General features: G+C 35.3%; 1 long non-coding RNA gene across 1 annotated transcript; it reads left to right on the top strand.

Moving 5' to 3' along the window:
* The first annotated feature begins 1,555 nt into the window (after nt 1-1,555).
* On the top strand, nt 1,556-24,687 carry LOC116565587. The gene is made up of 3 exons (XR_004275520.1): nt 1,556-1,664; nt 19,455-19,459; nt 24,674-24,687. It is a non-coding gene; the product is annotated as an uncharacterized LOC116565587 (long non-coding RNA).
* Nucleotides 24,688-25,640: the final 953 nt, after the last annotated feature.

The raw sequence follows: 25,640 nt of genomic DNA, 5'->3' as shown, positions 1-25,640 counted from the left end.
TGAAATATGCATACTAAAGAATACTTGGATAAATATAGTCTTATTCAATTTTACTTTGGCTATAGTCACTTTCAATAAAAAGTTTAAAATTTAAAAAAGGCTGACAATATATTATTTAAACGTAATAAATAATATATATTTAAAATGAATCAATTACTAAAAATAGTTGACTATTATAAGTAAAAATACCTAAGTCTTTGAAAGTTTATTTGCTATGGGTGTATTAATTTACATAATTCCTCCATGTCTGGCAGAGCCCACTGATTATAAAGTAATTTACAGACATCAACTTTCTAGGCTGTGAAGGCTTTTGAAATTATAAGGAGGAGACAGTTGTGCCAAAATTGTGTGGTATCAAGCTGTCACAGTTTGAAATATAGTTATAGATTTCAGAATGTAAATGGTTGTCATCAGAACAAGATTACAAGTTACATGGGCTCTGAAAAACTTAGCTTATTTAACACTGAATCAATGACTTCACAACCAAACTGAGTTAAAACACTTTAGATTCTGAAAGAATGTGCTCTTTAAACTTAAAAAGCAGAATTTCAAAATATCCAGCGTGTTTGACAGGAGGTGACACAACAGGCCATTTTGAGGAACATTGCGTGTAGCCCAGTTTTTCTCAAATTTAATAATACTTTTCACATTTTTGCAACATTCACACAGTCTCGACTAATATTTTCCTTTAAATACATGCTTTTTAACATATTTACCATAATTGTAAAATTACATTACTGTTATATATAAAAAATAAGTATTACTTATTATAAATAAATAGGAAAAAAACTGTAAAAACAAAATAATAGCATTATCATCTGTTTGGATTCAGTTGAGACCTCTGAGCCTTAGTCCTGTACTGCAATTGTTTATTTTTTTTTCTTTTTAAAGAGCAATTTACCAAGTGTTTATAAAGGTGTTAAAGCCTTATTAGCACCAAACTTAAGACTCCTCTTGGTGTAATCAAATGGTTGAAGAGATGTGAAAAGAGAATAGCTTTTTCACCATGTGCTTCAGTGCTATGTGATACCATGCTCTGTCATGTCCTATTTCAAATTATTTCACATACCACTTTAAGCAAAACTTGAGTTACACATGAAGTGTTTGGAATTTTATAAGTTCAAATACATGTGTGCTTATTATATTTACTTGTTATGTAGAAGGTACAGAATTTAAACTGAAGAGGCAAACATGCAAATTTTTTTATACCTGAAGACAAAAGCAGGTTAATAACTAGTGTAGATGAGTGTAAGAGAAGAAAGGCATATCAGAGCAGAAAGAATTTTAGAGGTCATCTCTTCTAAGGATGGGCAAACTGAGACCCAAAAGTGTTTTCTTACTGATGGTCATAAAACTAAGAAGTACCCCAAGCAGAACTGAAACCCAATTTTTCTTGATGGTCCAGTTCATGTCACCAAGATGATCCTGTTTCATCTGCTCATGGTGAAGGCAGTTAATTTCATATAATTTTATACTCTTATTTATTTATATGAGAGTAGGAAGTTTTTTAAAACATAAATCCTACTGATGAAAGAAAAATTCAAATGTACCATTGATAATGGTTTGGTTGTGTCCCCACCCAAATCTCATCTTGAATTGTAGTTCCCATAATCCCTCTGTGTCCTTGGAGGGACCCAATGGGCGGTAATTGAATCATGAGAGTGGTTACCCTCATGTGGTTCTCATGATAGTAACTGAGTTCTCACAAGATCTGATGGTTTTATCAGGGGCTTTTTCCCCTTTACTTAGTTTTTCTCCTTCCACCCTGTGGAGAAGTTGCCTCTCTTCCCTTTCACCTTCCTCCATGGTTATGTTTCCTGAGGCCTCCCCAGCCATGCGGGACTGTGAGTCAATTAAACCTCTTTTCTTTATAACTTACCAAGGCTCAGGTATTTTTTCAGCAGTGTGAGAATGGAATAATACACATGTGAAATTTAAACACATTTTATTTTAACTTATTGTAACACATCTTAGTAATTGTTTAGGAAGACAATGCTAGCTGATTTCCTTAGACAAGAGAAAGATATAGGTTCCTCATTATTTTTTTAAGATTCTCCTGTGCTTCCTAATGAATAGCTGACAACTTGGACACAAGTATGTAAAAACTTTTTAGCCATTTTTGGAAGGATTTCTTTTTGTTTTGTTTTGTTTTCTTTTTTGTTAGAGATGGTGTGTCACTCTCTTGCCCAGCCTGGAGTGCAGTGTTGCAATCATAGCTCACTGAAGCCTTAACCTCCCAGGCTCAAGTGATCCACCCATCTCAGTCTCCTGGATGGCTGGGACTACCAGTGCACACCATCATGCCCAGCTAATTAAAAAAAAATTTTTTTTGTAGAAACACAGTCTCCCTATGCTGCTCAGGCTGGTCTTGAACTCCTGACCTCAAGGGATCCTTTTGCCTCAGCCTTCCAAAATGCTAAGATTACAGGCATGAGCCACAGTACCTAGCCAGAAGAATATCTTTTTGCAAGCATTATGTATCATCTGACTTATTGTACAAATATATTTTCCAGCTTTTTTTGTGGGAGGGTGTTGCTACTTGATTCTCTTTTTTCATTAGGTACATACCTTTGATGGGATATTTGTTCTCATCTGAACTTTTATTCTGTAACTGTCTGGCTTCCATGCTTTTATTAAAAAAAAAAAAAATCTCACTTTTTTTTTTTCTGGTTCCTGCTCTTCTTATTTTTCTTTGCCTTCTTCATCACCACCACCAGGGATCATTGCCTTAATAATGTTTAGTAGGGCTTTTTATTTCCTTCCCAGTCTGTAAGGTATTGTTTTTTCAGCAATGGATGAAAAGTCCTGACATTCTGATTGGGACTTGTATTAGTCCGCTCTCACACTGCTATAAAAATACTACCTGAGATTGTGTAATTTATAAAGGAAAGATGTTTAATTAACTCATATTTCTACATGGCTGGGAAGGCCTCAGGAAACTTACAATCATGGCAGAAGGCAAAGGGGAAGCAAGCTGGGACCTTCTCACGTGGCTGCTGCAGGAGAGAGAGCAATGAGGAGCGAAGGGGTAAGAGTTCCTGATAAAACAATAGGATCTCCTGAGAACTCACTCACTATCACAAGAACAGCATGGGGAAACTGCACCCATGATCCAGTCACCTCTCACCAGGTCTCTCCCTAGACATGTGGGGATTATGGGGATTACAATTCAAAATAAGATTTGGGTGGGGACTCAGCCAAACCATTGCAGGACTTAACTGTTCTGTCTATGTTACTGACACCTGCCCAGCACTGTGACCACTCATGCCTCATGCACTGAGGAGGGAATTGAGGACTTCTAAGGTCTCTTACAGACAAAAGGAGTTGTAACTGTTTATAAAGCACTTTGCTAATACATTGTGCTGCAGAAATAATAAATATGAATAATTATTATTGACAGTGGTGACTGGCCATTATTATCTCTTCATTTCTGGTGATTTCTCATGCAAATGCTATTTTAGCTTAAATTTTTCATCGCTGAATCCAATGAGTCTAAACAGAGTAAAGGAAATACACCTATTTCTAGCAGTTTTAAACAAGTGGTGACCCTTGTGTTCAATCAGTTGGTTTATAGAGACTCACTCATTTTTAATAAATTGGCTTTACTTTTTTCTATTTTATTTTACACTTGAATACAGTAGGTTTACTATTTAACTACAAATGCATCCGTGTTCTCTCATACTCAAGTTAGTCTCAATCCTAGACATTATAGTCCTAGTTCTACTGCAAACTATCATGTATGAGAAGAGTATAAAATATTAAATATTATACATTTTAGCCAAGTTCCCAATTCTATCATTCTTATAGCAGCATAGTTTATACATAATTACGCATATTTTAAATAAAAGATACAAGGAATTGAACTGTCTTCATGCCAGATAAGAGACAATGGTTTAAAAATGAACAAAAAAACTCTAGTTTAATCACTTTGACTATGTTTCTACACGATTTGAGAGTTCTTAGCAATTCCTTTTCCTCTATTTCTTCATTTCTATAATCCAGAGAATACTTAAGCCAGCTTTTTTGTATATATGCAACATATGTAGAAAAAATTGTACATGCAAATATATACCAATATTCATATTACTATTATCGTTTGGTGAACAAATCACCACTATACAATGTCCTGAATGACATGTTGTATATTCCATCAAATGCTTACCACAATCCAGGGCTAAGAAAATGTACAATTACATATACAGGCTGGCGAGAGTTTAAAACTCCAATAAGTTCTTATCATGTTCAAACAAAAGTACTGATTTAACATTCCAGGTTTTGATGTCAGAAGTAAATTACAGAGCAGAATCATGCTTTTTTTGTATAAGAAATGGCATACTTAAATCACAAAAATAGTATTTACTGTTTCATACTGAATAAGGAATATGACATCACAAGGGATCAATAAAAATACTTTTTACACTTCATAAGAAGATAAACTCTCTAAAATAAATGAACGCGCCTCAAGGCCTAGAGGAATTTAGGCTGGATCTAAAAACAAACTAAACTCTTAGCATATAAAAATTCCAGCAAAATCCATGATTATGTTTCATAAGATTAATATTAAGATTCATACTTTAAAAAATCATAATCAAAAAAATATTCAAATATTTACTAAGTGCTACTAAAATTTCTGCTATACACCTTTACTTAGAACTTACATAAGTCATATATATGATTTTTTAAATTTAACAAATACTCACTATTTAACACATTTTAGTTCTCAGATGCTATATATAATGAGTAAAATATGCTTTTATTTTCTACTACCCATACCTTACCACCTCGTATACCAAGAATTATCTGAGCATCTTGCTGGTCTTGTGTTTTGCTTGTTTATACTGCACATTTCTATTTAGACAGAATAATATAAGAATAAGAAGTGTTTGTGTCTGAACTGAAAAATGATAAGAAAACAAGCTGATAAATTATTTGCAAATATCTTTCTTCAAGTTTCATAAGCCTTTTCAAGTAATAAGGACCAGAAGCTTCCACAGCATCAGTTCATTATTAGCACTGCTATGAAATGGTTTTATAACCTTCAGCAGAATTTGAGGGTTTCTAGTGAGAATTTCTTCTTATTGCAGAACAAATTGCATCTCTTATGGTTACTGTACATTTGCAAATGATGAGCCATCAGAAAAAAAACCTGGAAAAGTGATGCAACTGGTAGCTTGCATAATTTTTTTAAATGGATAATTTGAATTATTTACTGAATCTAGGTCATGTGAGTCACTTCCACTTCACAGATAAGTTGAAAGTCCTACAGTGAAGAAATAGGTACTTAATTAGTGGGTGAAGGATTTTTAAAACAAGATGAGACATCAAGTTTGTTTCTTCCTCTTAATTTGGCCAACTGTATTAGAGAAAGACTAATGAAATAAAATGTGACAAAGCCCAGTGTCAAAAAAAAGTAAACACCTTAATAGCCAATTAATACTAGTTCAGGCATACCACATAAACTAGAGACCAAGGGCTTGGATGTGAGGATAAGAATTTCAGAGATTCATTTAGTCATCTAGACATATATTTTATGTTTCCATCTATAGCCAGGTACTATACATGACACCTAGAATGTAATAGTGCAACTGAAAACTTATACCTTGTTCTTACAGAGTTTACAAACTGGTTGAAGAGGCAGATGATAAAGAGATAAACCAATCAATAAATATTTAACTTAATTAAAAGGAGTACTATGAAGGTAGACATTTTTATACTGTGTTAGAGATTAAGAGAAAAAACATACCTGGAGAGAAAGGTTAAGAAAAAAAAAAGGATGCTTTCAGAAAGTAATGTCTAATCTGAGTCTAAACTGATAAAAAGGAGATAGCATGCAAAGGCCAGCAGAAAGCATTCCAGGTGAAAATATAAAAAGCACATTGTCTCTGGGAAGAGCTTTGTGTGTTTGAGGAATTGACGTTTAGGCAACATATGCTGAATTTTGGCAGCAATGAGGGGTGTGTTTTTAAATAAATTTGAATGTATAGGATCTAAATAATAAAGAAATTTTAGGCTATAGTTAAGAATTTGGAATTGTTTACAGAGAAGTGAAATATTTAGGGCTACAGAAGGATAGACTAATAACTCTGGATGTTTTGCTAAGGACAGAATACAGTTGGGTAAAGTGGAAGCAGAATGATCAGCAAATAGGCCATTGTCATTTGTCCAGGCAGAAAGGGATCTATTTTTCTAATTATTCCCCTTCCCTGTCTCCCCTCCCACTTCTCCTATCTCCCCTAAAGATGTTTTTCCTGTTTTAAAGACATAACCCAGCTCTCAAATAACTTAACTGACTTCTCGGTGTTTCAATCTATCCTTTGAGGTGAGTAGGACTGACCCCATTCTGTGTTATCAGAGTTTTCAGCATCAGGATACCTTTCTTAGCAGTCATAGTGAGAGTAGGAAATGGTCCTTGTAAGCATGGGAAACAGAGCCACTGAGGCAGTCAGTTAACATCTGCTGGAAAATGAGATTTGAGTTGCGAGATGAAGTTAAAACATCAATTTTACCTATCAGTGACATTAGTACTGAAATCTTGTAAAACTTACGATCTGAAATTAACCTTTCATTGTTACTGTTTGTGGTGTTCATTGAAAAAGCTAGGTGGAATACTGAAGTTAATATCTTTAACTTAATGTGTATAAACATTCTGACAGAAAAAAATAAAGATTGATAAATAACCCCTAAATCTTGTGTCTACACATCCCCTGTGCCATCTGTATATACAACTCCCTGTTTTCCTGTTGGCCATTGTTTAATAACCTGCTCTCTGGATAGTTTTAGGTTTTTACTGTTTCACGTATGGTCCCATCTGCTGGCAATTCAACACCTATTCAACCAAGAAGCAATCGAACTAAGACTGGAAAGGAAGAATACAGCTAGAGGCCTTGAATGCAGCTCCATTGAGACTGAAATTTATTTAGGGTACAGAGGGCTACTACTGAGTTTGTGCAGAGAAGTGCCATTTAAGATACTGTTTAAGGAGGGCAAACAGAGGGACGATTTGTTTATTAAATACCTACTGTATACCAGGAACTCTGCATAAATAGTCTCATTTATTCTTCGTAGTTCTGGTTTTATCCTCATTTTATGAAAAAAAAGTGACTGAATTCATCTTGGTAAAACAGTGTCTAAGTTCACATAATAAATGGCTGTGCTTATTTAGTTCTATGGCAGTCATAAGTATAATTAAGGTGAATACAAAAGGATTGATTGTCTTGCCTTTGGAAGTCCACTGTCTTCCCCTAATGAATACTTCATCTACCTTAATTTACTGAACCTGCCAAACCAAGAAGTTATAAAATACAAGCAAGCATTGTCATACAGTTTTTGAGTCAGAAAGTGCATTCATGTCACATAGTATCATTATGGCTTTAAATCACTTATGACGGCAAAAAGAAGTATATCAGAATCTAAGAAGAATATGAAGAATAAAAAATGGAATAATATTGAAGGCAAAAAGACATACTACCACACAAATCATGACAAAATATCTAACAAAATAACATATTTAAATAATAAAGAACCCCTTTCTAAAAAAGCAGATTGATTATGATTATATCTATAATTATGTCAGGGGAGGAATAAAATAGACATATTTGTAGAGCTCTGATTAGTATAAACAGGGTTGGGTATGAGCTGAGTCATCTCCTTGCCACTGTTTAAAAACTACAAAATAATATTTCCAAGTTTGACACTTCAAAATGATTTATTAACCAGGTTTCATAATCACCAAAGGTAACTGATTTCCATGTTAAACTACTCTTTATTCACAAAGTTGTCTTTAATATTTAAACTAAGCTGTATCTATTGTAGTTCAAGCCCAATGCACTCAGCTCCAGGTATCTGGTGGGAATCACGATCCCTTCTCTCATTTGTACTATTTCTTTCCTCAATGAAAACAGTTACTCTGCTTCTCTGTTATCTTTCCTTCTGTCTTGAGTATGCCTAGTTCCCTTAATGTTTCCTTATAGATCTCATTTTCCAGGGCTTTTATCATTTTTGTTGCTCTCTTCTGAACTGATTTAAACTTATCTATGATTCTTTTTCAACTGAGGAACAAATACTAAACACAGTTATCCAATTGAGGACTAACGTGTGATTGTAGAACAAAATAATTACCTCTCATTTTATCCATGTTCTCCCTATTGGTATACCCCAAAGCAGTGTCTAGGATTTTATATGGCACCATCATATTGTTGACTTATTGTCAATTTATCTTTCATTATAGCTTATATCTCCATCCCTGTGGAACAATTGTTTGTGCAGTTTATATTTGTTTTCTTTGAATCCCATTTTATTGATTTCAGGCCCACATTCTATTTATCAAGATGGTTATTTGCAATACTAACCTCTAATTTGCCTCCATTGGTACATGATCCCCAAGTTCTCAACGGTGTAAATGATTAGCATACTTTCTGTTTTATCTCACCGAATCTCTGAGTACACAGCTGAATGTGAGGTTTGTTTTTGTTTCTTTTTTTCACTACCAAAAAACGTTGTGATAGAATTTAAAATGTCTCCCCTTACTGCTTACACTGCTAACCTCAAAAGCTGTGATTTTGGGTGCCTGTGATATTACTGAGACCATCTGCCATTATATTAATCCTTAAACAATATTTCTGAGGTCTGATTAACCCAATTGCACAGTAAAAGATACTCTAAGGGCCATAGATGTCCAGTAATTTTCTCAGCATGTAACTAGGAAGGAGAGGAACTGAAACTTGAACTTGGTCAGTTTGATCTTACAACCAAGTATTTTCCTGTACACTTGTAAATAATTTAGTTCAATTCACACCCAACAGTTTGTTATATTCATAAGTTCCTTACTTATTCTGCTATTACTGGACAGGATTTTATGAAAACCATGACAGTGTTTCACTCCAGGGATCTTCTTTTAGAAGGATGTTACGGGTGCTATGAATGATGAGGCCATTGTTCCCAGGCATGGAGGTGATTCTAGAGACAAAATTACTCTTTACTATGTAAAAGCCATGGCATCTGAAAGTCTACCAAATGGAGTTGATCATAGGTTGTTCCCATCCCTTTTTCTAAATTAAAAAAAGCATCCCAACTTACGCAATATAAAAATTAACCTGATTTCTATTTGTTTCCTTATATCAAAGTAATTGAATCCAAACACTATCCATCCAAATCACTGGCCTAAGTCAATGGTTGCTAAATGAGGTGCTAAGACTCAGCTGAGTATTTTAAAAGTTCCTAAAAGATGCTGTAGATTTTAGCATACTAGAATTTTAAAAGTCACAATGCTTGTTTAATTAAGACTTTATGAGCTGACTATATGACTTGCCCACATCAGCAACTTAGCCTGATTTCTTGAAGTCCAAAGTGTATACATGCTCACTTAACTGGTTAATGTTGAATTTAACTGCATCAGGAAATACATAACAATAGGCCTGTTTTGCAAAATGGGCTAGTTCATAAGGTTAACATTTGTATTAGTCCATTTTCACACTGCTGATAAAGATAAACCTGAGACTGGGTAATTTCTAAAGAAAAAGAGGTTTCATGGACTCACCGTTCCATGTGGCTGGGGAGGCCTTACAATCATAGCAAAAGGCACATCTTACATAGTGGCAGGCAAGAGAGAATGAGGGCCAAGCAAAAAGGGACGTTTATTTTCCAGCTATCATATCTCTTGAGACTTACTGACTACCAAGAGAACATTATAGGGGAAACCTCTCCATGATTCAATTATCTCTCACCAGGTTCGTCCCACAACATGTGGGAATTATGGGAGCTACAATTCAGAATGAGATTTGAGTGGAGAAACAGCCAAACCATATCAATATTAATAAGCCTATTTCTTAATGTAAAACAAATTATAAGGGACAAGAACAAATAATGGATGATGCTAATAAAGTTTTATTAATATGGGAAAGTTTAGGTAATTTAAATTAATTATCAAGAATACATGGGTTTGGTGTTCTAGGATAGTTGCCTAGTAATGAGTTTCCTTTAGTATCTGCAAGTATTTTATCCTTTCCATAAATGCATTAAAATGTGTCAACCAGTTTGTTTTTGAACAGACAGAGGAGAAAATTATCAGATCGATTTAGAAGATACTAAGTTCTGAGTTCAGATTTTGTTAAAAATATACAATTGTTGGTGATGAACTATAAAGACACTGAGTTAAAGATTACTGACAAGATGTTTGAGAAATAGAAGAAGGCTGAAGTGTAAAATCATATATCATGCAGATGTTGGCTGGCTTACGGATACTGTGTGGGAAGAGAAATTCTCTGCTGGGACTTAGGCCACATCCCTTGATGGCCTAGATGCAGGGTCTGGGCATATCCTTTGTGTCTGAGAAGATGCTACTCCTCAAAGACTTGGGAGTAGTTTACACATAAGTGAAAGGATAACAAAGTCACAATAGAGGGGAAATAATGTTTCTATTATTTATTTTCTGAATACCTCCCCACCTATTTCTTTCTTGTTGTATGAGGTTTATTCTCATTAGTATTAAATAAATTTTTTAAAAACTCAAAGCAGGTATTGTAAGCTTCATGGTATTAATAATTTTAATTTATATTAAAACATCCTAACAGGTTTCTAATAGGTAAACTAATATTCTTTCTGGCTTAAAATAGTTTCTCATTTAATAATGTTTCATCACACTGAGATTTTATTTTATTTTTCTGTTTGCATAACCTCTTTGTTAGTTTTATCTTTCCTTCATACCTTTCTTCTACATCAGATTTTTTATCTTAAGTCTGTCAGGATTTTGTTTGTTTGCAGTATATACAATAGAACATATTAGACAACTATCAAGGATTAGAACCTGCTACCCCAAAGTATGATACTTTGGCATACTGAGTATTTTAAACTGAAGGAGACTGGAAGACCACAGAAGTGAGGACTTTCTGATCTTCTCCAGGCCTGTCTCCCACCTCTCTCTCTCCTTGGAAATGAAACATAGAAATCAGTATTTCTTTTCTCCAAGGCAGGTTACAGAAGCTAGAACTTCTCTTCCCCAAAGCATAGCAGAAAACCTAAAAAGGGCATTCTCTCCCTTCTCCCTTGAAGACCCTCATTCAAGGGGGGTAGTACCTCATACCCAGAAGGAAGAAGTGTAACAGAGAAGCTAGAAAGAATCTGACCAGACAAGCGTAGCTGGATTTGCCCTCTTAGTTTATTACCCTTAGATACACCCTTTCATCCAATCATATTTCTACACAGCTGTCCATTCTTCATAGAATCTAAGCATAAATGTACAGTTTTCCCTGGAATTTTGGGTCTTCATTTCTGAAGGCTCTAGTGTTACATAAAATTTTGATTCATAAATTAATCGTGCTTTTCTCTTGTTAACTTGTGTTCAGTTTATGGGAGTGTTGGATGCGGAACATTAACCCACTTAATGATGGGTGAGAAAAAGTATCACACCTTTATGCCCCTGCAAGACCAAAGTTGTTAAAAATATTTTTTTAATCTTAAAAAAGGAATAGATGAATACAGGAAATATTTATTGTAAATGCCAAAAATGGTTCCTTTGGCACTATGCATGTAACTGTGTGCCAGAATCTGACCAAAGAGAAGTGATTGTTAAGAGAAGGAAGAAGGAATAATCAGAATTGGGTTAAGTGAAAAACAATAACTTAAAAAAAAGTGAAACAAGAACTAAAACAACTAAGCTACTTCATTTTGAGTCTTATGGAGGAAAACAAAAACAAAAATTAATATTTAAAGTTAAAATGAAAATTTCCAAAATACATTGTTTGGGATGTTTGTGGCACTAAGCTTATTTCCAACTACAAACTTATTTATCATATAATTCTATTAAATGACAAATTGGTGCTGCTATTTTATTTGGTTTCACTGAGATTTTTCAAGAGTGTTTAGAATAGAAAGTATATTCTGTCACTTAAGTGTGATGACAAAACATTAACTGATCATTTTTATTCTGTTGACAAGACAATCTACTTCATGGATTTATAAATTGCTCCAAGGCAAAGATAATCATGTAATTTTCTTATCACAGCCAATGTTAATAATTTATTATTAACATTATTTTTAATTTGAATACAAGTGGAAGGCATCTCAGAGAAGGGAATATTGTAGAGTACTCAGAAAAAAATCCTAACCTCATAAAAAGTGAAAAATCACTATTCTCTCCTTGGAGGTTTTCTTTTCTTTTCTTTTTGAGCTAAAGGAAAAACAGATTCAACAGAGCATTTGCTAGGTAATATTCAGCTCCTTTGTTTTTCATTTAAATTAGAGACTTATTTTCTATCTGGTAATGTTTAAGAAAAATTAACTGGCACTATGTTGATGAAATGTGTTTCACTAATCATCTACTCTCTGAAACCGTGAAACATTTTCATTAGTAGGTGATTTATTTTGGTGATACCAACTTTATTCTAATTTTGAAACTAACTGGATATTCCACTTACGTATTGACATGTGTAACTAATTACATCAAAGTATGCCATGCAGGAAAATTAATACAAATTCCATTAGAAATGAATACTTATTTAAAGATCACACCTGGCCACCTTATAACTCCAAAAGTTTGGGAGGTACAGAAGATCAAATTGATATCTTTCTTTTTTAAAAGAAAGGAATGCCAACAGATAAAAACAGATCAAGCAGGTACCAGAGTATCATCAAAATGTCACTTAGCAAAAATCTAATTTCATTGGGAATATTCAATATTATACACATCTTCAAATAAAAGATAACTGATAAGCATACAGTGACTTATAAAAGCATTTGTTTATAGGATTCGATCTAAACAGATCTTATTATATCTATATCTGATAGATGTACTAATATTAATAAGAGCCAATTATGGTAAATTATACTGGATATTATGATACTGTTACACAGAAATGGTCATTGAATAATATTCTTTTTTTTTTTTTTAAATTCTGGGGGACATGTGTAGAAAGTGCAGGTTTGTTACACAGGTATACATGTGCCATGGTGGTTTGCTGCATCCATCACCCCTTTATCTACATTCGGTATTTCTCCTAATGCTATCCCTCCCCTAGGCCCCCACCTCTGAACAGGCCCCAGTGTATGATGTTCCCCTCCCTGTGCCCATGTGCTCTCTGAACAATATTCTTTAAAACGGGAGTTTGTACTAGTTGCAATTAAGTCCCACCACTAGAAATGCATATTTATATTAAAATACCCCCAACACACACACAAACCTTAATATATACATAAATAAATCTTCTGAGAAATCTGAATCATTTTAGTTAGCCTTACTTTTGCGAATATTTCATTTTGGGGCCAGAGAAGTGAAGTTCATCCTTAATATTCACGTAACTGCTACTTAAGTGAGTCTCATTTAGACTGCAGCTCTTTCAGTACAAAGGCCTAACTTCTTTTAAAGTTCTTTCCTAGATCTCCTTCCCTGAATAACATAAATAATTTTGAGTATTTGTTGAATTGAATCTAACAAATATCTGGAATCATAGCATCTTCCATTTATAATAAGGTTAGTTTTGTCAAATAAAAAATATGATTTTTTAGCAAACAATCATGTATGCTAAAACAGCAATAAAATAATGTATTTTGACATTTATTTCAACATATGCCAGCTGTTTTTTGTGAGGCACATACATATGTCCTCAAAAATCACCAAACAAATTCAGGTTTGTAAATAAAAAATATTTTTTCTTATGAAAAGCATTTGTAATTCTCAAGGAAAGATAAAATATACTCTAGTCTTTGACAACTTGGTTCATTGTCATTGGTAGCCTATGGTAGTTTGTACTTATTACAGTCACTTCATACTGGATATCAAGAACAGATACTCTTATTCAGGAGGAATTATCTGGTACAAATGGCCAACTGCATATCTTTACTTATCAACACAAATCACTGGCAAGGCATAGCAAAGCATGAATATCCCAGTAAATACAGTTATTTATGTTTCTAGAAATAATCAAAACCAGGCAAGGAACACCTGCATTTGTAGACTTAAATGGGAATTTGCTTCCTTATCAGGTGTAGTGATAAAAAAGTCCTGTTGCTTTGTGAGTGTCTTGAATTCTGTCTGGGACTGGAATTTGATAGTGGGCACATTATACCTCTATAATCATTTCCTACATCCAGCTATGCCTTTCTGCAAAATAAACCACAAAAATTGGGCAGTTTTCTGAAGACAATAATAGTAGCTGAGTTTTCTACAAAATCAGAACATATTTAGTTTTTTCAGTGAAAAGCATAACAGATATGTCTTGCTCTGAAAATAAAGTGCTCCCCCAGAAGAAGAAATAGATAGCTATCTTGTGCACACAAAATAGAATTCTGTGCACCTTCATCGGAACATAGGTGAGACTACTTTAAAGATGATGGCCCAATGGAACTAAGCAGTTGGTAGGCTAGGACCAAAATTTATTTAACTGTCACAAACATTGGCATAGAGAGAGCACACAACTGTGTATTAAATCTATAAAACAAGGTAGCAAAGAAATCAGGTCCATCAGTAAATGTTCACTCTTTGTAGAATAGTATCATATGAGTACCTCGGTGGACTTCAGGTGTTTGAGGTCTGGGAACTTCCCTAATCCTTCTCCTGAAATCTACACCCTCCACGCAGCACCAAATCACAGGTAACCCTGAAGTCTGACAAATTCTCTCTGTATGACCTGCCAATACCTTAGTCTAAGCTACTGTCACCTCTTGCCTAAAACAGTCTTATTTTTGGTCTCCTTTTGTTTACTGGGCTCAATCTAATTCATTTTGTCCACTAAATCAGAAGATATTTTAAATCACAAACCAAGTGATTACTCCTTCATCCTACCATCACCAAACCCTTAAACCATTCAATGCCTTTCCATTTCTCTTATGATAAAGACTGAAATCTTTGGCAGAGCCTTGGAGGTATTTTACTGTCTGTCATCTCTGCCTCTCTCTTCATTCTTATCTTAACCCATACACCCTCTAGTTCTCAGGATGTCAAGAATGCCAGGCATCTTTGTACGACAGTAATGTCCCACGTTGTCCATGTTGTTTCCCTGCTTAGAATGCTCCCTCCACACCTCCTTCCCCTAGCCAAGTCTTGTTCATTAGCATTCGAATTGATCATTCATTTCCTTAGGGAAATCTTTCCCAACCTCTACATTATGTACTGTGCTATCAATTCTTACAGTACCACATTTCCCTCTTTTTGAAAGCACTTAACTCCATTTGAAATAATTAATTCATTAGTATGATTATTTAATTAATGTCTGCTTTCCTCTTGAACTACACTTTTCATGATGGAAGGAATGCGGCTCTTTTTGCTCACTACTCTGTCTCTGGGACAAGGCAGAAAGTCTGTCACATAGCACTAGCTCCTGAAATATAGTTGTTGGATGAATGGAAAAATTAATGAATGAGCCTCTGGATCTCCTTTCCAGAAGTGAGGATGAACAGTGAGCAAACTATACACAGATTCTTGCCTATCTTTTTTGGCCTGCATCAGTATTTTAAGTAAGTTTGCTAGGGTTACCTATTTAATTTGAATACATTAATTTTATGAGATAAATATAATAAGTATCTATTAATCTAAACTGAGTATACCAAAACCCTGATTTTTCACTCTCACTATCACCTTTTAGAAGTTCAGCTGGTCCAACCAAGCTCATTTACTGTAGCCAATATCTAGTATCTTGATAAAGATGCAGATATTTCTAATGCACATCCAATCACTTGTTGGGGGTACAATGATTTTTGTGTTTATATATCTCTTCTAATTCCAAAATCCCTTTATATTTATGGTGTCTTTTATCTGAAAATATCCAGTGTGGTAGATGTGTATGGGTATTATCCCCATCTTACTGCTGGAGAAAAGGGAAATCATTTTGGAGGGCAGCTTGTCATACGATGCATTGTTTGTTTGTTTCTGTGGGATTTCTGTTTGTTTCTCTCTATCATGCAAACCAACAGTGAACTCACAACGGCTGTTGTACAACACAACATTTGCCTAGGATGCCATCACCTAGATGTTTAGGAATTTGAAGGAGTTGAAGACTTAAGGCAGTAGGAAGCAGAGCTATCTGCCCTCTTTTGTAGCTTAGGAAAATAACCAAGAAGCTGACTTGCTGTTAAATGAAAGAAAGCCAAGCTGTAGCAATGTGAGTCAAAGTTCCGAGCTAGGGGGTCCCAGGAAACAGAGGCCAGTATTGGGCAAATATAATATGTGGACATCAATTCTTGATTCTAACAGTTTAAAGTTCGTTCTGCCATATTACTAAGCTCTTTTTAAAGGAAGAGTCTTATCAGTAGAAATATTAGCCATGTCTTTATTGTCCTTATATTTTACTAAAATGCATCTATTTGCCATCTACTGTTGACAAAAAATGCCAAACTCTATAAAGCATTTAAACAAGTTTATTCTCAGCCTCATATATGAATGATCATGGCTCATAACACAGCCTAGGGAGGTGCTGAGAACATGTGTGCAGGTGATTGGGTTACAGCTTGGTTTTATATATTTTAAAGAGACAGAAGTTACAGGCAAAGACATAAGTCAATATATATATGTATATATTGGTTCAGTCCAGAATGGCAGAACACCTTGAAGCTGGGGATGGGGGAAGGGGCTTCCAGGTCATAGGTGGCTTCAAAGATTTCCTGATTGGCAATTGGTTGAAAGAATTGAGCTTTGCCAAAAGAGTTGAAGTCAGCATAAAGAAATGCTTGAGTTAAAATAATGGGGATTGTGAAAGCCAAGCTTCTTGTTATATAGACTAAGCCTCTAAATCACAGGCTTCAGAGATAATAGATGGTAAATGTCTCTTATCTGATCTTAAAAGATGTCAGTCCCTCTGGAAAAGACCTACTAAGGAGAGGAGACTACATGTTTCCCAAGGAGATGGCTTTGCAGGGCCATTTCAAAATATGTCAAAGAAAATATATTTTGAGGTAAAATACTTCGATTTCCTTCAGGGCCTGCTTTCCGTCATGTGATGTTATACCAGAGTTAGGTTGGAGTTGAGTATCTTACTGCTACAAATAATCTGTTTTGTCTCTTATGATCTCTATTTTAATGTTAACGATGGTCATTTGTGGCCAAACTCCAAAAGGAGGAGAATCTAGTGAGGCTTGTTCATCGTCCCCTTTCCCATCATGGCCTGAACCAGTTTTTCAGGTTTCTTTGGGATCCTCTTGGCTTAAGGGGGTCCTTTCAGTTGGTTGGGGTCTTAGAATTTTATATTTGGTTTATACTTCCATGCAATATAACGGCTAAAATCGTAATTTCTAGAGTATATGATCAGGGTCCAGAGCATTTATTTATCTGCTCCTAGTTCTTGTTAACTTGAATTCAATGATTCAGTTTCTTTATCTACAAAACAGGGATTCTAAGTGTATTTCCAGGAATGAATTCGTGTTTTATAGTGTCTGAAGATTATGTAACTGGGGAAAGGTGTCTCTTTATTAAAAAATAAAAATAAAAATAAAAGCATACATGCAAAATGGCCATAGGCATACAGCTCAGAAACAGCTCAGAAACCTCCCTTCCTGGGGTTTAGAAGAAGGCAGAGCAAGCAAGGACTTGGCAGCTTAAGCTTCAAAAGCTTCACTTCTGCTTTATTCTTCATTTTGTTGTTAATGAGAATTCAATAAAATAAACTATGTAGCACATTCTGACAAACAGTAAACACTTCTAAGTATGAGTCTTCATCCTCATTATTACTTTTACTATAACATACAAATGCCTAAAGAGTAAATAATTTCTATTTTCAATGCATAAAATTTTAATTTTATTCTTTTGAGGCTACCTGCTACAGAATTAAAGTTATTCGTGAAAGAGTGATGCATGTTAAGGAATTAGCTTCTTTGTACATTTGTTTACAAAACAAAGTATTTCAAGCAGCTAACTATGCTCCAGGCAAGGAGTAGGGAGGGGAGGGACATACAAATGAAAAATCCAAAACAAATTTACAAATGCATAATAGCAAATGTATCTGAGTGCCATGAAGTTAACAAGAGGATGCTAGTATAGAGAATAAGGGGAGAGACACTAACTGGCCCAGATGGGGAGCAACATTAATTGGCTCAGATAGTAAAGGGAGACCTGGATGGAGGAGACAATCATTAAGTGGGAATTTGAATATTATAAAAGATCCTGTCATCATCTGACCACTGCAGAGACAAAATCAGTTCACTGAGACTGTGGTACTATAGTAAAGAAAGAATTTCATTAAAGTGAGGCTTGCCATGTACAAGAACTGGAGTTATCACTCAAATCAGTCTCCCCAGTGGCTGAGAACTTAGGGTTTCTCGAGGATAGTTTGATGAGCAGGGGGCCAGGGAATGGGTGCTGCTGACTGGTGGGGGATGCAATCACAGGTGTGTGGTAAATGGCCCTGGTACACTGAGTCTGCCTCTGGATGAGGGGCCACAGAGCCAGTTGGTTCATGAGTCAGGTGTCCTGCTGGCATCAGTGGTTGCCAGAATGCAAAAGCCTAAAAAAAAATCTCAAAAGGCCAATCTTAGGTTCCACAATAGTGATGTTACCTGTGGGAGCAGCGGGGGAAGTCATAAATCTGTGACCTTTGGCCACTTGACTTCAAAGCAGTATCATGTCTATATCTCGGCAGAATTCTGGTCTTTCCAGTTATTCTAATCTCATGGCCTTTCATTAGTTTTCAGTCCCTGAGCAAGGAGGGTTTTCATTTTAGGAAGGAATTATTATTATCCTTGCTTTCAAGTAACACTGTAAACGAAATTCCTCCCATGGTTAGCTTAGCTTATGCCTAGGAAGGAGGAAAGCCAGCCAGCCTGTGAGGGTGGAAGCAATATGGAGTCTGTTGTGTTTGATTTCTCTCACTTCTATTATTTTCACAAATTCAGTTTCAATCCCATGAAGAGAAGCTGGGAATAGCATTTCAGACAGAAAAACAGTCCTGTGTGAAGGCTCTACTAAAAAGAACATGACACATTCTAGGAATCTCGGCACCATAAATAGCTGACATGTTACAAGAATGATGTGAGGGTCAGTGACTAATTGATCATAAATGGATCAGTGGGATAAATTCCTAAAGGAACAAATAACAACAGATTTTGATAGAGTCAAGCACCTAAACCTTGGATTTGCTGCTGGAGAAATATCTTCCTCTATATTACTATGCGCTCTTAGCATAGACCTGTCTTACTTTACCTTTCCTGTTGGTTTATGGAAGCAAGCTTGAAAAAGTTGTGGGCCTACCATGCTAATCTCTCTCTGTCTCAAACAGGCATATTAAAATCACATACATTAAGTAATGACTAAAGAGCACTACTTAAGTGTAAAATACTGGTTGCCTTAAAAGAATTTTTAAAAATAAACCATATTTTCAAGAATGAGTTAAGGGCAGAAAAATGTATTCAAGTTCCAAAACTACAGAATGAATACACTGAACTATTCTAACCTAGAAGAGTAAAACTGGTGAATATCATTAAGAGAAGATGCACTTAGGAAGAGATGTGGGATACAAATTGCTAGTAAGAAAGGGGAGAGGAGGTATAGAATATAGTCGAGTTTAAAACCTCCAACATCTTTTTCCTAGCCACTGGTCTATGCAAAAGGAAGTCTTACCAAGTCTCAAAGCACTATTCTTTGCATTTCATGTGCTTTCGTTTTCAATCATTGTTTTTGAGAAAATCCTAAACCAAAGCGAAAAAGGGAATCTGCCAGTGAAGCAGCTGACAGAAAATGACCAAACCATCCCATGCTCACCCCTGAAAGTATTCATGTTGCATGTCGACTCTTTTTTCCCCTTTTTATAATTAATTAATTAATTGATTGATTGATTAATTAATTGATTGATTAATTAATTTATTTGAGACAGGGTATTGCTCTATCACCAAGGCTAGAGTTTGTTGGCATGATTATAGTTCATTGGAACCTAGAACTTCTGGGCCCAAGTGATCCTCCCTGCCTCAGCCTCCTGAGTAACTAGGACTACAGGCTCATGCCACTGCACCAGTTTTTTTTTTTAAGATGGGGTATTCCTAGATTGTTTATGCTGGCCTCAAACTCCTGGCCTCAAGCGATCCTCCCACCTCAGCCTCGGCCTCTCAAAGTGTTGGGATTACAGGTGTGGGCCACCATGCCTGACCCCTAGGAGCTAATATCACTTGGATGTGAAGAGTAAAGTTGCTATGCACGTTTGTGGAGGCAGCCAGTTAATGCTAGTTAAACAAACAACAATGACAAAAAACAATACATGCAAGGGGCACCTGTAGAAAATTTCATTTTAGACATCCCAATCAATATAAATAGGATCACCATGGCAAGCAAGTGCATTGTTTATGTGTCCCCGTGTTATTTTGATGATCCATTAAATCATCATGCATATTTTGTGCCATAGGAAAAATGTATATCTTTCCTATTAACACTTGCATTTGATCTATCCTAAGATTTACCCAGAAGAGTCTAGCTATCCACAAAATGGTCCCCGCCTTTTCCTATCATTTTTGCTTTCTTTCAGGGTTCATTCTTCCAAGTTGTTGAAGGGTCTCAGATTGCAATAGAGATTGCAACTCTCATTAATCCACGAATCACATAAAAAGGTTCTCAATTTTTACCATTGCCTCCAGTTAGAAGACCCAGATGCTTGATTTAGGGCAATTGCTAACTCGGCCATATCTATCAGGCTGACTTGAGAAAGGGCATTGGAACTACCTCAATAACGGCATGGTCTGGTTTTAAGGATTAAGGTTACCATTTTTCTGGAGAAAATTTCTCCTCTAATTATACAATTCAAAGTCAAATTCTACTTGTTTCTTCATTTAAAATGAGATCAGAGTCTATGTCTTTTCTTCATATCCCTTACTTATATACATATTTTCGTTCTTTAGTAGGTAATGAGTTAAACTACATACATTCCTATCTATTATCATTCCAAGGATGAGAACACCAGTGAAATGGATACTTATATCTCTGCATGAGCTGTTTTGACCATGAAAACATGGCCACCTACACAAACCATTTGGTTCTTAATGAGCCATAACATCTGTACTGGGTAAATGAACACAAAAACAGTGGTTCAGAAAAAAGCATTTCAAACAGTTGTGTTTGTATTGCCTAAAAGCCCCACAGGGCCTGTAGAGCTTATTATGAACATGTCGTAGGTCTTATACTAGAATGAGGCTTAGTTATTTTAAGTATTTTTTCAGTGCACGTTTGAACAACAAATGGCATCTTCACAAGTCACAAAAGCATTTCAGGTCCTAACATTTTTACATATGTTGGTTTGACTGCTGGACAGTAATGTCTTACGGTAAATTAGTAAGGGACAGATTTTAATAGATATTTCACATTATCTTTTCTGAAAATTTTAAATTCATAAACATTATTTTCTGAACAACTTTTCTTTTTCCTCCCTGTGGTCATCGCCTACCATTTATCTGATTATGACTCAAAAGACAACGTGTGTTTTGATTTAGGCTGCTTGAGTATTCCAATTCCAATCTGAAGCCATCTATCTTCCCAAATGGAATGTTATGCAGACCTCTTGTCCTCCCTCCTGCTTGTTGTGGCAGAGATTTATACTTGCGATCTCCCAGAACATTTGAATTAGAGATGTGAGTGCTGATGGAAACTGTCTACAGGTTGAAATTATAAAGGTAAAAATTTAGCCCAGCAAATCTTCATCTCCTTTCACCCCAGGATTCACTTTTCTTAGTACCCAAGTAATATTTATGAGGCTCTTATTATTTAGCTGTTGTATTATATTTATGTTAAATACATTTCTAACAAATTCTACTGCATTTACATTTATTATTCAGCAAGATATCACAATATGATAGCAGAGAATGATGAATCTCCAGATAACTCTTATAGCTAAGTCTTCAGTTATCTAAAGTCATACACACACACACACGTGTCTGAGTTTGGCTTACCAAATGAGAAGTGATTCCTTAGTGTATGCAGTACATTTTGCTCTCAACTGTTCCTTTTCTTCACGCATACTTATTTGACCCATTCAGCTAAAATCAACATGCATCTTTCTAATTCCACAAATGTGCATACTATAATTCTTACCTCTTTGAAAGATTAATTAATATAGTCATGGCTAATTATCTGTATCTGGTTATATGAGCAAGGCCATTATACACAGTGAACATTATAAAGATAATCATTTTTTCAGCCTCTAAGCATAGGTCAGGATAAAACCATAATATCCTTCATAAATAGGAACACTGGCCATCATTGGAGAGTTAAATGACCACTGGTCCAGTCTGGTAAATATTCTTTCATGGTTATGGCCTTAAAAGTGTTTAGCAAATAAGTTGAGAGAGAGAAAAAAAAAAAAAAACAGGAAAAAATCTACACAAAACTCCAAACACATATAGGCTTAAAGAGTTTCTCTCAGATCAAAATATCCTGCAATAATCAGAAGCAGAAAGATATCATAAGGACCTAAGAAGATTAATATAAACATTTCTCACATAGTAGACCAGAAGGACTGATTTAGAATGTTGCCCATGGATTTCTATTTGCTTGCCTGTGTAAATGGATGTGCAGATGGGGGAGAAATTTGATTTTGACACATAGCCCTAATGTTCAACTTTAAGGTACATAAGATGTGTCTTACATAACTTAAATTATCTTAAATTTGTATTTCTGAAAAATATGTAGGTCTGGCTCTGAAATCTGACTTTTAATCCGTACTCTAAAAAATTTGCAAACTGAATGAAGCTTCCTCTTTTTTTAATGGAGGCTTAGGCACATCATGTTGAAGGGAGCAATTTGGGAAGGAGGCAAAACTATAATCAATCAACCAAGGCTACTAAAAGCTGGGGTGAATAAATACTCAACAATCTGTCTATCTCATATACATCAACTCTAACTTATTATAAAAGATCATTAAACCTTTGAAAGGTCAATGTGTACACTGCTATCTATCACAGGTGAGCACCATTCATTATGTCCTATCAGTGACTTCTCCCTGGCCAGCCCTTTAAGGCGGGGCCATGTCGTCTTGAGGGTCCATGCTTTCACCCCAAATAAAGCTTTTATTTTCCATCCCATTCTATTTCCTTGCTTTTTCCTATTTTGGTTCCTCTTCCTGTTCCCCTCAAATTGGAAGTCTCTCATTTCCCCATCAACCATAGACCTTCTTCATTAACCAAGTTAAGGTTCATGCCCTTTTTGGGGCTATTATTTAGCTATTCACGCCTCTGCTTTGTGAATTCCATTTCTACCAATTTTTGTTTTCATTTTTATAAATGGCATCGTTGTTGTTTTGTTTCCTCTCCCCTACATCCCTTCAGCCATGAAGGATGCATTTATAGTTTTATATTCCCCTCAATACCATATATAGCAAATACTTCATAAAAATTATAATAAAGCAGTTTTTTTTTTGAGACAGAGTCTCACTCTATTGCCCAGGTTGGAGTACAATGGTGCAATCCTGGCTCACTGCAACCTCTGTCTCCTGGGTTTAAGCAATTCTCATACCTCACCTTCCTGAGTAGCTGATATTACAGGCATGCACCACCACAGCCAGCTAATTCTTTTGTATTTTTAGTAGAGATGGGGTTTCACCCATTTTGGCCAGTCTGGTCTTGAACTCTTGACTTCCAATGATCCTCCTGCCTTGGCCTCCTAAAGTGCTGGGATTACAGGCCTGAGCCACGGCACCCCACCATAGAACAGGTTTCTTAAAAAGCAATAATCTGTGGACCAGCCTTATAGGACTTATCTGAAGTGTGCATGCAGTATGCTCATTTCTGGGCCACACCCTAGACTTGCTGAACAAGACATTCATTTTTAAGCTAGGAGACACATATCCCTGCAGATTGAAATCAATTGACCTAGAAACATATTTTCCCTAAGCAGTCCAAGCATAAGAATCATTTGAGGCATTTGTGAAAACTACACATTCCAGATCTCTGTCAGAGCTTCTGAAGGAGAATCCCTAGAGCAGTAACATGGGAATCTGCCTTTTTTTTTTTTTTTTTTTTTTTAATAAGAGCCTTTTCCACCCATGCTGGCTCACTAGATCATTCTAACCATTAGGCAGGATGATGAAACTTTCTCTCAGCTATTAGCAATGTTTTTCCAAATGGGTAAAAGCACATTTTACAGAATAATGTAATATAATTATTTTCTCAACATTTTGCCTTAATTATAATCAGTTTCATAATTTAAAGCATTTGTAGTTTGAGAAATGTAAACCAAAGAATAATGCATTTGTTTTCTAAATTATTTTCCCCTGATTGAGTTAATAGCCTTGTAGATAAACTACAACAGTATAAAAGTAACAAAATTTGTAGCTGCCAAAATTTGTCCTAACTTTTGACATTTATAAACTGGTAGGCATGAGAAAGTTACCTAATGCCTAGGAAATTCAGTTTCCTCTTTAAAAAAAAATGGGGACCATGATACCTACTTGCAAGCAAATATATGTAGCAGACTACAGTGTGAGCCACAATGTTTTATTCATAACTCTAAAATTCCAGCAAAATGAGGGAAAGTGTGAAATGTGCATGAGGTTGGCTGTCAGAGCCTTCGTGTAGCTCATGATTCCTCTGTGCCAGCAAACAGAAGACTTCTCTTCACAAGACTGCCTGATGGCTTGTGTGGATTGACTCTGCATTACAGATCTGTGACTTCCACACTGGTGTGTGGCTGCAATGGAGGACTCTTCACCTTTTTCTAACTGTCCTCAGTTGTAGGAAAAAATGGAGCAATAACATTCTTTTTTTTTTTTTTTTTTTTTTAAAGAGACAGGCTTTCACCAGCTTGCTCAGGTTGGTCTTGAACTCCTGACCTTGTGATTCACCCACCTTGGCCTCCCAAAGTGCTGGAATTACAGGCATGAGCCACTGCACCCAGCCTGGAGCAATAACATTCTTAAATGCTCATGTACCTTTATTAAAGTATCATATTTGCAGTAATCATTCAGTCAGTAGATGGGCTGAATATTTTATAATATTTTCTGAGTCAGTTGTGTGTGTGTTTTGCTGAAAATTACCTTTTTAAAACATAGCCATAGAGAATGTTTATAGAGCATAAAATAAGAGACGGAAAATTAAAAACCATCCAATGAAAATCACTATTGCTGTTTTTAAATACATGTTTTCACTTTTTCCTAGAAATATACATTTTTTTCTCTTTTTTTAACTGGCAAGATTTTATATAGTGATCTTTCCCTAATGTTATGTGCATTCTACATTTGTTCAAATGGTCTCTGAAAAATGATGGCTAATAAATACTTAACATTTCATACTGTAACAGTTGCATTATTTGTTTAAGTGCTCTTCTATAATTGGACATTTCATTTTCTTCTGTTTTACTATTATAAGGAGTTTTAAAATGCTCTCCCAACATAAAACCTTGATTGCATCTTTAATTACTTTCTTAGAAATCATTTCTAGAAGTGATATTACTAGATCAAAGGGAGGAATGTTTCTTAAAGCTCATGATGTATATCTCACAATTGCTTCTCTGAAAAGTTGCTAATTTAAACTCTATCACTTTCCCTCCTACCCAAGAAGGAATTTCATTACATCCAATATCAAAGCATTAATAAACTTTTAGGTTTAATGTTTCATAACCCCTAAAGAAAATTTCATGTTTTAATTTGTGTGTTTTTCATTATTATTAAGTTTGCTCTTTTGTCATTTACTTTGTCTCTGTGTTTTCCCTTTGTCCCCTTTTTATAATAAAAAGCCAGTGTTTTCTCAGTGAT

Source organism: Sapajus apella, unplaced genomic scaffold, assembly GCF_009761245.1.
Source record: "Sapajus apella isolate SASKATOON/1434 unplaced genomic scaffold, GSC_monkey_1.0 scaffold40, whole genome shotgun sequence".
In the NCBI taxonomy this organism is placed as follows: domain Eukaryota; kingdom Metazoa; phylum Chordata; class Mammalia; order Primates; family Cebidae; genus Sapajus; species Sapajus apella.
The sequence above is the reverse complement of the archived record's forward strand: the minus strand, read 5'-3'. Positions and strand labels throughout refer to the sequence as shown.